We start from the raw sequence: 14,662 nt of genomic DNA on the forward strand, positions 1-14,662 counted from the left end.
TTTTCCCTCTCCCCCTTTTTGCAGAGACTGCCACATTCATGCACAAAATAAATAAATAAATAAAAAATAACAATTTCTTTACTTTTAACGTAAATAATAAAAAAAAGAGTTTATTTTACATTATTTCGTAGTGTATTTCTTTTTCAATTATTGTTCGAGGCCGGGGGGGGGGTATGAAAATCCTCAACAGAAAGAATGGAAAAAATATACCTATCATTTGTTTCATGGCATATTTCTGAAATTTATGCTTTGGATATTTGAAGCGTTTAAAATCTTAATTTAAGTCAGAAAATAATTCAATTCTTACTTTGAAAAAAAAATTCATATTTCCTAATTACGTTTGAGATATTTCATGCTCACAGCAAATTTTACTTGATTTGATGTTTAAACGAAACCACATTTAAAAACGAGCATATCTATAATTGAATTCGAATGAAACTGAATCAATATCGTTTATGAGTGCCGGCAGCGTGTGAATAAGTTGGATCAGTTAGTAGTACTTTGGAGCATCCGTAGTTTCGGTAGCACGCGCTTATTAGCCGAACATCAGTAGCAAAGCAGCCGCGGTAATAAACTGATGTTCGCAACAGGCCGCCAGAATGGGTTTAGCAAAGAGTAACATTCGCCTTATAGTCCTTGTCGGTTTCTATATATTATACCTTATCATAGGAGCCTCCGTCTTTTCAGCTATTGAAGGACCACAAGAAAGGACCCTCGTGAAAGAGCTTCGCAAGTATCGAGAGAAATTCGCGTCGTATACCCGCAAGTGTCTAACAGGTAAATGATGACCCCTTCTTCTCTCTCTTCCCACCACCTGCATATTACTATCTAATGTGCTTTTTGCTTAACACTCGCGAATCGGTCGACGCAGAATGGCCGTAAAGTGAGTTATAATTAAAAATCAAAAATAAAACAGAAAATAAAAACTCATTACACGGCATCTTTCACTGTCCAGATTGTAAATGTGATTTAATTCCGTACGCAATAATGAAAATGTGTAGAAAAATACGCGTTATTAAAATAAATATTAGATTTTCTATATTTTACTATAATTACATTATATTAAATATAATTAAGTAAAATAATTTCTGAGCGGCGTTTTAATGATATTCGTATTTATTTAAAATAATGAAGTGTTGAAATGTGGGTGCCCTTCTTGAAAATCAACCAGAATAATTCTCCACATTTTTCGATCAGGCCGCGTGGCCCTCAATTGGGTGTTCACTTTCAAATGAAAATTACCTTGCAGATTAATCACTCATTTTAAGATGCCATTTTCGCAATTGTATTATTTTATTCCCAACTCTTTAATTACTATTTATTTTTTCTTTGCTAACAATTTACAATTGATTGGCATAATGAGATAAATGAAACAAGGTTATTTTTCTGAATAAAGAGTTGATTCGCTCCCATAAGGGAGTTCAATGTCCGTATTATTATTATTATTATTATTATTATTATTATTATTATTATTTTTATAATAATAATTGATAATAATAATAATACGGACATTGAACTCCCTTATGGGAGCGAATCAACTCTTTATTCAGAAAAATAACGTCGTCGTTGTTATTATTATTATTAGTTGTATATATAATATACGTTGTATATATAAGTAATAAGTTGTATATATAATATACGTTGTATATATAAGTAATAATAATAATAATAATAATAATAATAACATTACTACTACTATAATAATTAAAAAAAATATTTTATAGTTTATTCAAAAAACGTTTTTCTTGTACCCCCCTGCGTTTTGCTTAATGTTAGGTTTATTGTCAGCTGTTCAAAATGACAGATTGTCAATAAATAAATAAATAAATAAATAAATAAAATAATTAAAATTTGACAAAAATCCTCAATTTTTCTGAAATTAAAAATATATTAATCTGTTACAGAGCGAGGTAGAGGGACGCAATAAGTAAGAAAAATTGTATTTGATGTATTTAAATATTATTTAATTTGATTAAAATAAAGTAAAAAAAAATATTAAATAATAAAGAAAGACAAAAGCTCTGCTGTCTAATATGTTTGGCAAATACAAATGATTTTTGTTATTTCTCTGCGATATGTTCTGATACACAGCGTGTGAATCTTTTTTGTTTCACTCAAACACCCCAGTGTTTGTACTAACATTGTTGTTTAATTTAGAGACATCTTACCATGTTCAATTGACACAGAGTAGAAAATAAATAAATTAATTAATTAAAAATAAATTTAACTGGATATTTTTAAAAAACTAAATTATGTCTTATTTTATCACCTGTCGTGATTGATTGGATTGACAAACATTACAATTACTGGACGTACCGTTAACATTTTTGTGATTTGATTTAAAAAGAAAATCTTTGAATTACTACGCCAAAAACATTTCAGCTGTATACATTGCTTTTTAAATCGACTCTTCAATTTTTAGATGGGGGTTTCAGTTTTCTGTGTGAGTTTGCCATAAAAATGATTTAATCAATATTTCTGAACAACTCTAAAATAGAATTTTAAGAAACAACACATCCGATTACTCTATCGATTGTATTGACCATCAAGTTGCCAGATTATTGAAAACAAATGGTTTTTACCGTTCAATGCTTTAAATAAATAAAACTAATTCCAGAGAAGTAATAGCAGAGCGAACACTGAACACAATCCTAATCCGAAGATTCTACTGTTGACATTGGGTTCCCAATATTTTTCTAATCCGAATTCTTCCTAGAAAATATCGGGTATTTCTGTAAGGATCACGTGAAGATTTCCAACATCCAAGTGAAAATGATTTTCGTCGTAACAAACTGGATTCGAACTAGGGACACCCAGGTGCCAGGTCGTCAATCAGTGTTTTGAACTACTAGGCCACCGTCAATTCCCATTCATAGTGTAGGTAACATTTCTGTTACTGCCGCTGTATCTTTGTTGTTCAGTGTTTACTAGATGTTACCTAGATTGGTACTCCTTGGGCGTTAAGTTCCATGGGACCAGCATAAAAAAACACGCGTCGCTCCCTTCCTGACGTAACACTTATTTAGTGATGTTTTCGTAGTAACTAAACGATTATCTGTCACATTTATTTATTTTGAAAAAAAAAGTTTCTTTATGAATATTAAAAAAAAAAAAAATTACTAAACATTTATTAATAATGTCTGACTTTTACAGACATTTGTTTCTAAATTTCTTTTTAAATGACGACTTTTATCGACCTTTTTTTTTAATAGGCCTTTGGAGTCCCTAGATTAAATCTTGTATGATCTGACATTTGTTTTAATTTCTTTTTAAATGACAACTTTTTATCGATTTTCTTTTTTTTAATAGCATTTGCGGATGGGTAAAAAAAAAAAAAAAAAAAAAAAAAAAACTAAACCATTTACTGATAATTTCTCACTTTTTAACAAATAAATGTTATCAAAGTTAAGATACCGAGAAATTGTCAGTAAATTGTTTAGTTATTTTTTTTCGCTTTTTACCCATCCGCAAATGCTATTAAAAAAAAAGTCGATAAAAGTCGTCATTTAAAAAGAAATTTAAAAACAAATGTCTGTAAAAGTGAGACATGAATAAATGTTTAGTAACTTTTTTCTTTTAATATTCATAAAGAGTAAAACTTTTTTTCAAAATAAATGTGGCAAATAATCGTTTAGTTACTACGACAACGTCAGTAAATAAATAAAAAATGTTACGTGTGCTTCTGCTTGTGTCAGGAAGGGAGCGAAGAAGCAAGCGACGCATGTTTTTTTTATGCTGGTCGCCATGGAACTCAACGCCCAAGGAGTATCCCGAGATTAAATCTTGTATGATCTGACATTCCTGCAAATGACAATGGGAAACTTTTACTTTTCTTTTAATTATGGACGCTTCGTTTATTTTCCCACAACAGTTTATTTTCCTACAACAGTCTCATCTCCAATTTATTTACATTCATTACAAACAATTTTGAGTTTGGAGTATTAGAAAACGGAAAAGAAAATACGGGTAAACATTTCAACAAAGTGTAGTGTCTCTTTGATCATCTTCCTATGCATTACCTCCTACTTTTTGGATGGGGAGTGGGTAATGCCTTTTGAATTGAGCGACCCGATTCGTGAGAATATTTCGACGGAACTATTTTTGTTCTCTGACTAGAGTGACCCGTTTTGGGAGCTAGATTTTCTCCACATTAAAAAACCGACCCTCCTAACTTTTCCTTTGTGTAGACAAGTAAATAGTGACAAAAATATGACTTTTCTTCAAGTAAAAAACACAAAATAAATAAATAAATAAAGCATGCCGCATCAAAAAATCGTCTGCAGCATCAGTTTTTATTGTGCCGTTGCCGTTGTTGTAGTAATAGTAGTAAGCTATGTTTGTGAATGGCGAATAAATGAATGGAATCATGTGGGTGGTTTTAAATGCTTTTTACATTATTTTCTATTGAAAGATTTGCCAATGATTCTAAATGAATGCCAGTAATTATCACCTATCTTTTTTATAATTATTATTTTTATTTTTTATAACCATTAACTTGCCATGTTGTGTTCAGGGTTTCATTAAAATTATGGTAAATTTTTAGCTTTAACATCCTTAGTTACCCCCCCACCCCCACCCAATGAGTTTTTACTTTTTTAGGCGATTACGTTAAAAAACTTGAAAAACTTCGCGAAAGAAGAAGCAAAAAATATTTTAGTATTTAAATTTTTATATATAAATTGAACGTAAAATGATCTTCCATTTTACAGGTTATTCTAACATTTTAAGGCTGTTTACTATTTTTTTCACCACTAAGGTTGTAAAATCGCCGAAAAAAAAGTAGCCCCCCCCCCTCCTCAAAAAAAAAAAAAAAAAGAAAAAAAAAAGAAAAGAAACTGTCCCAAAATGTTAGAATGACTCTGAACTGGGGTGGGGGTCATGCGAAACTGATCCTTTACTCTAAATTCTAAAAGAAAAATAATTTGTTTTTCTTGTTTTTATTCCATTAGGTTTTAAAGGATATTTGGTTGGTATAATTTAATAGGGGATGTTAATCTACAATAATATAAACAAATATTTGAAAAATGTTTAAAGATTTCGTTAAAAAAAATCGGTATCAAACAAGTTACTTGACGTAAAAAATCACTGGAGTAAGCAAAGATTGTTTTCAAATAATTCGAGCATTTTTAATGTATATTTAATTATTTGTACAAGAATTGAATGTCAAATAGGTACGTGCAAAATGAATGCCGATGCTCCAAATGTATAAATATTTTGACCTCTCCCTTTACGTAAAAATTCACCAAAAATCAGGAACTTGACCAATTTTAATGAAATTTTCGGTATTTATCATTCACGAAATAACTATTTTTATTTGAATCTTAATGGAAATGTATTATTTTGTTTAAACAAAAAATACATTTACTAAAGTTATGGTTTTCAGTAAATAATAATAATAATAATAATAATAATAATAATAATAATAATAATAAAAACGAATGGATTTAATTTGGCTTTTTTATGAAAATAAAGCAGTCGTAAACCGTAACAATATTTTGTAAATTGTAACAATTGTAATATAAAGAAAAAATAATTTTTTGAGGAACAATACGAAAATAGCCCCTAAAGTTCGTATTAATGAACTCAAACTACCGCTATTATCATTGAATTTGAATTAAGCATTGTTTATTTAATATTTTCACACAAAAAATTATAATTGCAATGTTTTTTTTGTTTTTTTTAAGATTACATTTTTAGCCTAATTCTTATATGTAAGATTCTAATATTTTCCTTGCCTAAATGAATGTGTAATCTTCAGCATAACATAATTTTTATATGATCTTGAAAAAAAATTTTTTTTTAATTTAAAAGCACGAACACAGAAAAATAATTAAATTACAAAATGGTAAAAATTATACAAACCTTTACGATATGAATGTACGGATACACGGTTGAGGGGGAGGGCAGTCGGTTTTGCACTCCCTACCTCCCTCCAACTACCTGATCTCATTTTCAGACAACCTTTTAAGTTTCTGACATTTTGGGCTTCCGTAGAACCCATGCTTAGACGACTTGGTTTGGTTTTGTTTTGTTTGCACAAAGCCAGAATCTCGCTTTTGGGGACTAATTAAGCTATTTTTTGTAGAAACAAGGTGGTCTTTTCTTTTCTTTTTTTTTTTTTTTTTTAATCCAATATCTTAGAACTTTACTGATTATCTTTGAAATAGATCCAAATAACGAACATTTATCTTTCGAGGGATTTTTACAATGAAGTTTTTTAACTTCAAAATTTAGCTGAATTTGTCAGCTACCGAATATCGCAGTGAAAACATTTTTCATTATAACATTTTTTCATGTGTACAAATATATTTTTTTTTCTTTTGGAAATTAACTTTAGGCTTTACTGGGTTTGTTTTACTGTGAACATAGATTCGGAAAAGTTGTCACAAAACAAATATATAACAAATAAATGTTATCAAAAGCAAGATAAGTTACTTTTCTACCTAACTGGATATGTTTTTAGTGTTTATATTTAATGTAACATGTTTATTCAGCTCGAAAAACATAGTGTTTACCGATGTATTGGAAAATTCAAAATGGCGGCCGACTCTTCCTCGGAGACGGTAAGTTTGGGAAAAGGAGTTATAAATAAAAAACCAGTCAAAATACTGTTAAAAACCCGCCGAATATATGTCAGCCTATGTCACGGTAACATATTGAGCGAGTTTCTAACAGTATTTTGTCTGGTTTTTTATTTATAACTCATTTTCCTCAACTTACCGTCTCAAAGAGAGTCGGCTGCCATTTTGAATTTTCCAATACATCGGTAAACACTGTATGTTTTTCGAGCTGAATAAACATGTTACATTGAATAAAAACACGAAAAATATATCCAGTTAGGTTGAAAAGTAACTTATCTTGCCTTTGATAACATTTATTTGTTATATATTTGTTTTTTTGACAACTTTTTCGAATCTATGTGTACAGTAATACAAACCCGCTTTACTCAATAAAAAAGTAATCGGAAAGCAAAAAAAAAAAAAAAAAAAAATTATGATAAACCGGCTTTCAAAACTATGTTCCCTATCAGTTTTCTGCCATTAATGCCCGTTGGCCGTATGTCGATAATTCCACATTTAGTGATAGATAATCCATAATGATAATCACACTAAAAGAATAACTGTCGAGTTGACTTTTTTATATGTAAGCCACAACAATGTTCTTTTTTATATTTACCAATAAATCTGTTAGTCGTCACAGATGGGATGGTTCAGTGTTACAATAGTAAAAAAAAAAAACAAAAAAAAAACATAAACTGATTTGTTTAAATATGTGAAACAGATTTTAGTGAAATTAATTAAACCAGGATTTAGTTCATTATTCAAGCCTTGTTGTTGTTCTTTGATAGGACAGAGGCACGAGAGAAAATTAATCTGCACTGTTAGCAGTGTCAGAAGTCTCCATTAAAAATGCGTGATAAAATCTTAAATAATTAGACTTACTAACTTTTGAAGCTTATAACTACTTGAGAAATGTAATTTAAACCCTATTTCCTTTTTCAATAAAAGGAGCAAAGACCAAATTTTAAAATAATAACAGGTTTACTAGCAAAATATGCAATATTTGTTTTTTTTAAATCGGTTTTCTTTAAAAAAGATTTCAAGAAAATCAACGAATTTTAACTTACTATGAATATATAAATTCCAAAAAATCATTTACCTATAAAAAAATACTAATCAATGGGTACTTCCATTCTTCATTGTGAAGAATTTATCCATATTTATATTTTATATTCCACATACATTTTAAATAAAGGATTTTTTAAAAGCAAGGATTCAAAAATACCGCGATTTTTAAATTGTCATATCAGATGGTCACAGAGCAGGTGTGTCTCCCTTTCTTCCAGTTGAGAACTACGGTGGCCTAAAAGCGCTATAATTAATCGGATCAAGTAAAGATTAGATATCCCGTAGCAGACGACAAAAATTGGCGAACAATTCAAGGGGCACATTGCCGTTAGTTGTTTCTAAACTTGTAAACACATCAAATAGCAGGCATATTTAAATGTTCGCGAGCAAGATTTTAAAAAAATATATTTACAAAACTTTTAAAGATTTAAAAGAAAGTATATATTTACAAAACATTTTCTTTAATATTAAATATTTACAAAACTTTTAAGGATTAAAAAAACCCAACTTTTTTCTATTCACGCACAACTTTTTAATGTAAGTAATAAAACGAACGTATTTAAACAAAATATATTTAAATAAATGGGTATCTTTCTGAGTACATTCTTTTTATATATTTACAGAACTTAATTTTCTATTTCTGACATGTGTTTGCTGTTAACAAAAGCTAATCATATGGTTACTTGGAAAATGATCACATTCACTCATAACTAAGTTTACTTTTATAAACAAACCCCTCAACAAATTTTCCATTTTTTTTTTTATTCGATTAAAGAAATACATGAGCTTTGGATTTAAAATATTTTATTACTTTTTTATCGAATGATTTTTTTTATGGAATGATTTTTTATGGAATGATTTTTTATTGAATGATTTATGGAATGATTTATGGAATGATTTTTTTTATCGAATGATTTTTTTTATGGAATGATTTTTTATGGAATGATTTTTTATTGAATGATTTATGGAATGATTTATCGAATGATTTTTTTATCGAATGATTTTTTATGGAATGATTTTTTATGGAATGATTTTTTATTGAATGATTTATGGAATGATTTTTTTATGGAATGATTTTTTTTTTTTAAATATCTAAAAGAAAACATTGAATGAAACAGAAAAAATTGTTGTAGGTGTTCAATTTTTTCAGGACAATCTATCTATATATCTATAAAAGTAAACGTGCCTGTGTGTCTGTCTGTGTGTCTGTCTGTGTACATTTCCCTACGCAATAACTGTCAATTTTTAGTCTACAGACTCGAAATTTGATATACACGGTACTGAGATTTGAGAAAACACACTTGAAATTTTAGATATAGGTTCCTTGGACATGGATCTAACTTAATAACTTGATTTGAGACCAAAACAATGAATGTTAAGGGGTCATAATAGGGGCCAAAGTTAAAAAAATTGACCCTTTTTTATTTTTATTTTTTTTGCTCAGCATACACCTCCAAACACCCGGGAAACGCCGGGCACCCATGCTAGTATATCTATAAAAGTGAAAGTGTCTGTCTGTATGCCTGTCCGTGTGTCTGTCTGTCTGTGTACATTTCCCTACACAATAACTCTGTCATTTTTCAGTTTACAGACTCGAAATTTGATATACAGGGTAGTGAGATTTGGGCAAATCTTTGTAATCCGTTTTCGGCCAGAAATTGTGCTGTTAAGGGGTTAAAGCTTAACGATTTGACCTTTGAGAACTCTACCAAACTCCTCGGCCAATTTTGGGTCAAAACATAGGTTCCTTGGACATAGATCTAACTTAATAACTTGATTTGAGCCCAAAATAATACATGTTAAGGGGCCATAATAGGGGTTAAAGTTTTAAAAAATTGACCGCTGCAGTCTCTACAAATTACTGAAAATTTCTGGTCTAAACATTTGAAATTTTACATAAAGGGTATTCAGAGATAAGGCAAGCTTTTTAATTGGTTTGGGTCGAAAATTTGAGCTACCAATATATAGATGTATGCATATTTGCATGTCTGCCTAAAACTTTCGACAGAGGCGACAGATTTTCACAAGATCAGGATAGTTTTTATGCTCGGCCTTTCAGACAACAAATATCGAATAATTGGCTAAAAACATTAATTTCTTCACCTTCAACTGGGCACTTTTCTACAGGGAGAGGGTCGCTTTTTTCGCCATTATTTTCGAAAATCATCCCATCTTTTCGATTGTCTAGCCTTAATTTAAACCTACGTTGCTTTCGGTTTGGCGGTGATCATAACAGCAAAGATGTCACATTTTTCCCGTTTTTTTTTCCTCCTTTGTGGGACGGGTTCGAGCCTGCCTTCCTACTACCACTTTTGTACCCATGCTAGTATGTCTATAAAAGTGAATGTGTCTGTGTGTGTCTGTGTACATTTCGCTATGCAATAACTCTGTCAATTTTAAGTCTACAGACTCGAAATTTGTTATACAGAGTACTGAGATTTGGGAAAATCTTTGTGATCAATTTTCGGCCAGAAATTTGGCTGTTAAGGGGTCAAAGTTCAACGATTTTGCCTTTGAGAATCCTACCAAACTCCTCCGCCAATTTTGAGTCTAAGCACTTGAAATTTTAGATATAGGTTCCTTGGGCATGGATCTAACTTAAGAACTTGATTTGAACCCAAAACAATAAATTTTAAGGGGTCAATGTTAAAAAAATTGACCACTTTTTTTTTTTTTTTTTTTTGCTCAACATACACCTCCAAATACCCGGACAACGCTAGTATTTTAAAAATGTGAGGTTTCACTTAAAAAAATCAACATGGTTTTAAAAATAAAAGGTTTTAAACTTTTTGACTTTACAGGTAAATTTGCACAAAACTATTTTTTTTTTTTAAATTCGATTATTTTATTTATTGATCGTTTATCTTCAGTTTGTGATATATAAATTTGAAGTGAGAAAACAAATTATTTTCATTTTAATAGACATTTCAAAATGGGAGAATGAATTAAAAAAAACGTTTTTCTAGAATATTATATTCGGTTTATTGGAAAGAGCATAAAATTTTACATTGAACCTGCAAATATCGTAAAAATTGAACCAATAGAATAATTTTGATAGATTTTTAAAGTGAAAAAATTGAAAAAATTTAACTCGTAAAATTCAATTAATTTCATTACGTAGAAAAAAAAATGGCTACATGAGCGCATGCATGCACTTTATAAATACTTTATTTTAAAAAATAAAAAATCATATTTCTATTACTTTTTAAAAAAACTTCAATAGTTTATTTTGGAAGTATATTCCATAAAGAAATTAAACAACCCACTTTAAAAAAAGAAATTACAAGCTTTTTATATTTTATTCGCAGTTTTCTGTTAGGGGTGTCAAAAAATCCTCAAAAATTCTAACACACCTAGTGCTCTGTTTATTTAGTAGCAGCACACAAATAATGAACCAAACTTGACTTTTGAAGATTTGGCACTTCTACACCAGCAGAATTAATTTTTGGAAATCGTAATACTGAATGTCACATTAAAACGATCGTATTTACTTATGTAAGACACAGGAGAGTTCAAAAGGGAGGTAATTTCCTCCCGATAATTCTTGGAAAACACAGGAAAAGTTTTTTGAATTTTCTAAATGGACCTAAGGAAATTGAATCGGTGCGATATTAATTTTGCTCAAATAAAATCTATATTTTTTATTTCCTGCATGCCCATGGACTTTTGGCAGGTTCGCAAATGTGTTTCTGTCGGGAGATGTTAAACATTTAAACTTACTTCCCTTGTTTATGTTTTCGTTTCGATTTATTTTATATAAACAAGATGGCCACAATTTTTCACCTGCTAACACGATTAAAATCTTTTTTAAATAATCAGTAATATTCAGGTAATTTCGACTGCATAATTTAGAAGCTAACATTGTATTTATTAGAATTGATAAAAACAAGGCCGATAGCCATTAGTCGCAAGCTCTCGTGAAATTCTTAAAGATAAACTAAAATGACCGAAAAATGGGCTGAAATGGCTTAAATAAATAAAAAGTAAATGACTTAGAATGACTTTAATGAACTTAAGGATGAATTGAATGACCTTAAGAATGACTTGAATGCTTAAAAAATAACTGGAATCCTTTAAAAACAACTTGAATGATCTGGAGAATGACTTGAATGGCTTTGAGACTGACTGGGTGTAAAGTGGGTGATCATTTTACATTAAATTAATACAGAAAAGTGATCCCCCACTTTATATCACAAAGTTACAAACATAAGTACAGCATGTAGTAAGAACAGATACTACACTTTGAGATATTAAATTTTTTATTCACAGGGAAAAAAATACAGTTGGGAAAGTGAACAAAAAACTTAGGCACAAGGCCAACTCAAAAAGAAGGGAGGGATGTTGAGGTTGGTTGATCCATCTTGTCTCTTGTAAATTTTAAATGATTTTTCTTTCGGCCAGCATCTTTTATCATGGTTACCCCTTTAAAATTTGTATTTATGTGTGTATGGTGGGAGGGGGGGGGTCCTACTTAAACTCAATTTTAAAACATTTTTTATCTTAGCAAAAAGGCCAAGAAAAGCTTAAAAAGCTAAGAACAGCATCTATTACCCAAAAAGGCCAAGCACAAAAGTGTTACGGACAGACCGACGGAGTGACTTATAGAGTCACTTGCATGCGACTAAAAATCAGTAGAAACCATTGTTTTTTTTTTCATCTGAAAACTCCATTTATCGACTACAAAATTTCATTCTGATAGTGTAAAAGCGACGAACATTTAAACTGTAAGGTCAGAAATGATTTTCTATCGTCAGTTTTTAAAAGCTTAAAAAATTCCTGTGTCTCGATGTTGTCTAAGAAAATTGAAGAGGACAAAACACTTTAAAAAAAAACGTTTGTCTAGAATATTATATTCTTTTGTCCCACCCCCTAATTCCCATATTTCTATTCCCACTTTTTTTTCTATAATTATCAATTTTTCAAATTATAAAAATAATTGTAGCAGTCTATTGTTACAATCTTCTTTTACACTAGTTTGTTCTCACTCATTGAGTCATTGATTGACAAAAACACTTTTTGCATGAGAAGCACTTCCACCCAAACCATTTAACAATGTTTAGCAGTAACAGGTAGTGTTACAGGTAGTGAAAAACGTCAATGTGACAAAATGTAATATTCTTTCTGTTAAAGAAATGGTTAATAAACTGACTTTACTTTATATTAGAACTAGCGGAGGTCCCTGGCATTGCCTGGGTGTGGAAAGGTTTTATGGTAAGGGTAGTGAACAACGGAGAGACAAAAAAAAAAAAAAAAAAATTAACCAACCCCCTTAAAAAAATGAAAGTAGCAGTGAGTACCCATGTGAGCACAAAAAAAAGAAAAAAATTAGCCGCAGTAGTAATGCTAAGAGAAAAAGAAGGTGAAAAAGGAAACGCTTTAGTCGCCACTCCCACCGTAACTTACGCCGTTAAAGGCGTTCAAAATAAGCTTAGTCATTGCAAGGCGTATGATGACTTTGCAAAAATGTCGATGCAAAAACTCCTTGCAAATATCGGCTTAATTGACCAGCACACAATTAATGTTTGGCCAATTTTGGGATATTTGTTGTCCGAGAAGCTGATCTTTCTAACGATACCAATTTTGTCAGTGTTCATTGCATGTGTCCAAAGTTTTTTGGCAGACACACACATATTTTGCCTTTGATATTATAGATATAAAATAATGCCTACATTTTTTTGTGGATCTGTAGTCGCCTGATAGAATTAATCACAGCTGTGTAGCATTAGCAGTGTGTCAGAAATTTTGTGAAAATTATTGAATAATTCCACCCATTATCTTTCGAAGCTTATAACTCCTCGAAAAATGTAATTCAAGCCCTAATTTAAAAAAAAAACAACACATGTTTTTTTTTTTTAAAAGGTTTTAAACTTCGGATTTTACAGGTAAATTTCTAAAAAACACTACTTCTTTTTGTTTTAAATTTGAATATATTATTTATTGACCTTTTCTCTTCAATTTGTGATATATAAAACTTTGGTACATAAATTAATCATTTACTTTTTAATAGACATTTGAAAAGGGGGGGGCGTGAATTAAAAAAAAAACGTTTGTCTAAAATATTATATTCGGTTTATTGGAAAGAGCATAATATTTCACATTGACCCTGAAAATATCATAAAAATAGAATCAATAGAAAAATTTTGATAGATTTTTAAAGTTTAAAAATTGAAAAATACTGAACTCGTAACATTCAATTAATTTCATTACTATTTTTTAAAAAATATTTCTATTACTTTTTATACAACTTTAATAGTTTATTTTGGAAGTATAATCCATAAAGAAAATAAACAACCCACTTTTAAAAGAGAAATTACGAGTTTTTTATATTTTATTTGCAGTTTCGTGTTAGGGGTGTCAAAAATTCCTACAAAAATTCTGATACACCTAGTGTAGCATTATCTTGTTAATCATTCATCATGACCACTGTACATCCGTGATGTTAACATTTTTATTTATTCATACTTTTTCAGCCTAAAATGCCGTTTGGGCGAAGGAAGATGCTTAGAAGTGATAAACAATAATTATGTTTTAAACTTGTTTGAAATGTTTTTTATTTGTTTTTATAAAATTGAAACCACACTTTTAATTCGATTTTTTGCATGCAGCTTCCAGGAAAATAATTGTAAACGTAACTATATATTGAATTATTTTTCCCTAAAGTTTTCCACCTGACAATATATCTCCAGGCAGGTCATGCAGGATAAATACTGTTAGTATATAATACTACATTTCTAGACAGGATAAGGGTTCAATTTCATATCAGAATTGTTCACATGCATTCATGGTTAAATTATTTTTATTTAATTACTGACTTTGATTGGACTCTTGGATTAGGATCGATGTGTAGTAACGTCCATGTGAAGGAGACTTGAAAATGCTTGACTTAGCATGACATTGATATGCTGAGAGACTAGCTTTCTTGAGTGAAGCTACCTTGACAGAAGAGTCTATGTGAGATTCTGCATTTGAGAGTGTCTTTTCCAACCTTCTCCTTAGCCCTTCAATCAAAAGACCAAGAAGTGAATCGCAGTTGT

The 14,662-nt window shown here is 30.1% G+C and overlaps 1 long non-coding RNA gene across 1 annotated transcript in view; it reads left to right on the plus strand.

Annotated features, from left to right (window-relative positions):
• The first annotated feature begins 509 nt into the window (after nucleotides 1-509).
• Nucleotides 510-14,662, plus strand: part of LOC145255733 (uncharacterized) — a 309,157-nt gene continuing 295,004 nt past the window's right edge. The window contains exon 1 of the long non-coding RNA XR_013863896.1: nucleotides 510-777. This is a non-coding gene — a long non-coding RNA (uncharacterized LOC145255733). The remainder of the gene's footprint in view (nucleotides 778-14,662) is intronic.

This window comes from Euprymna scolopes, chromosome 31 (assembly GCF_053919585.1).
Source record: "Euprymna scolopes isolate OS-2025 chromosome 31, ASM5391958v1, whole genome shotgun sequence".
NCBI lineage: Eukaryota > Metazoa > Mollusca > Cephalopoda > Sepiida > Sepiolidae > Euprymna > Euprymna scolopes.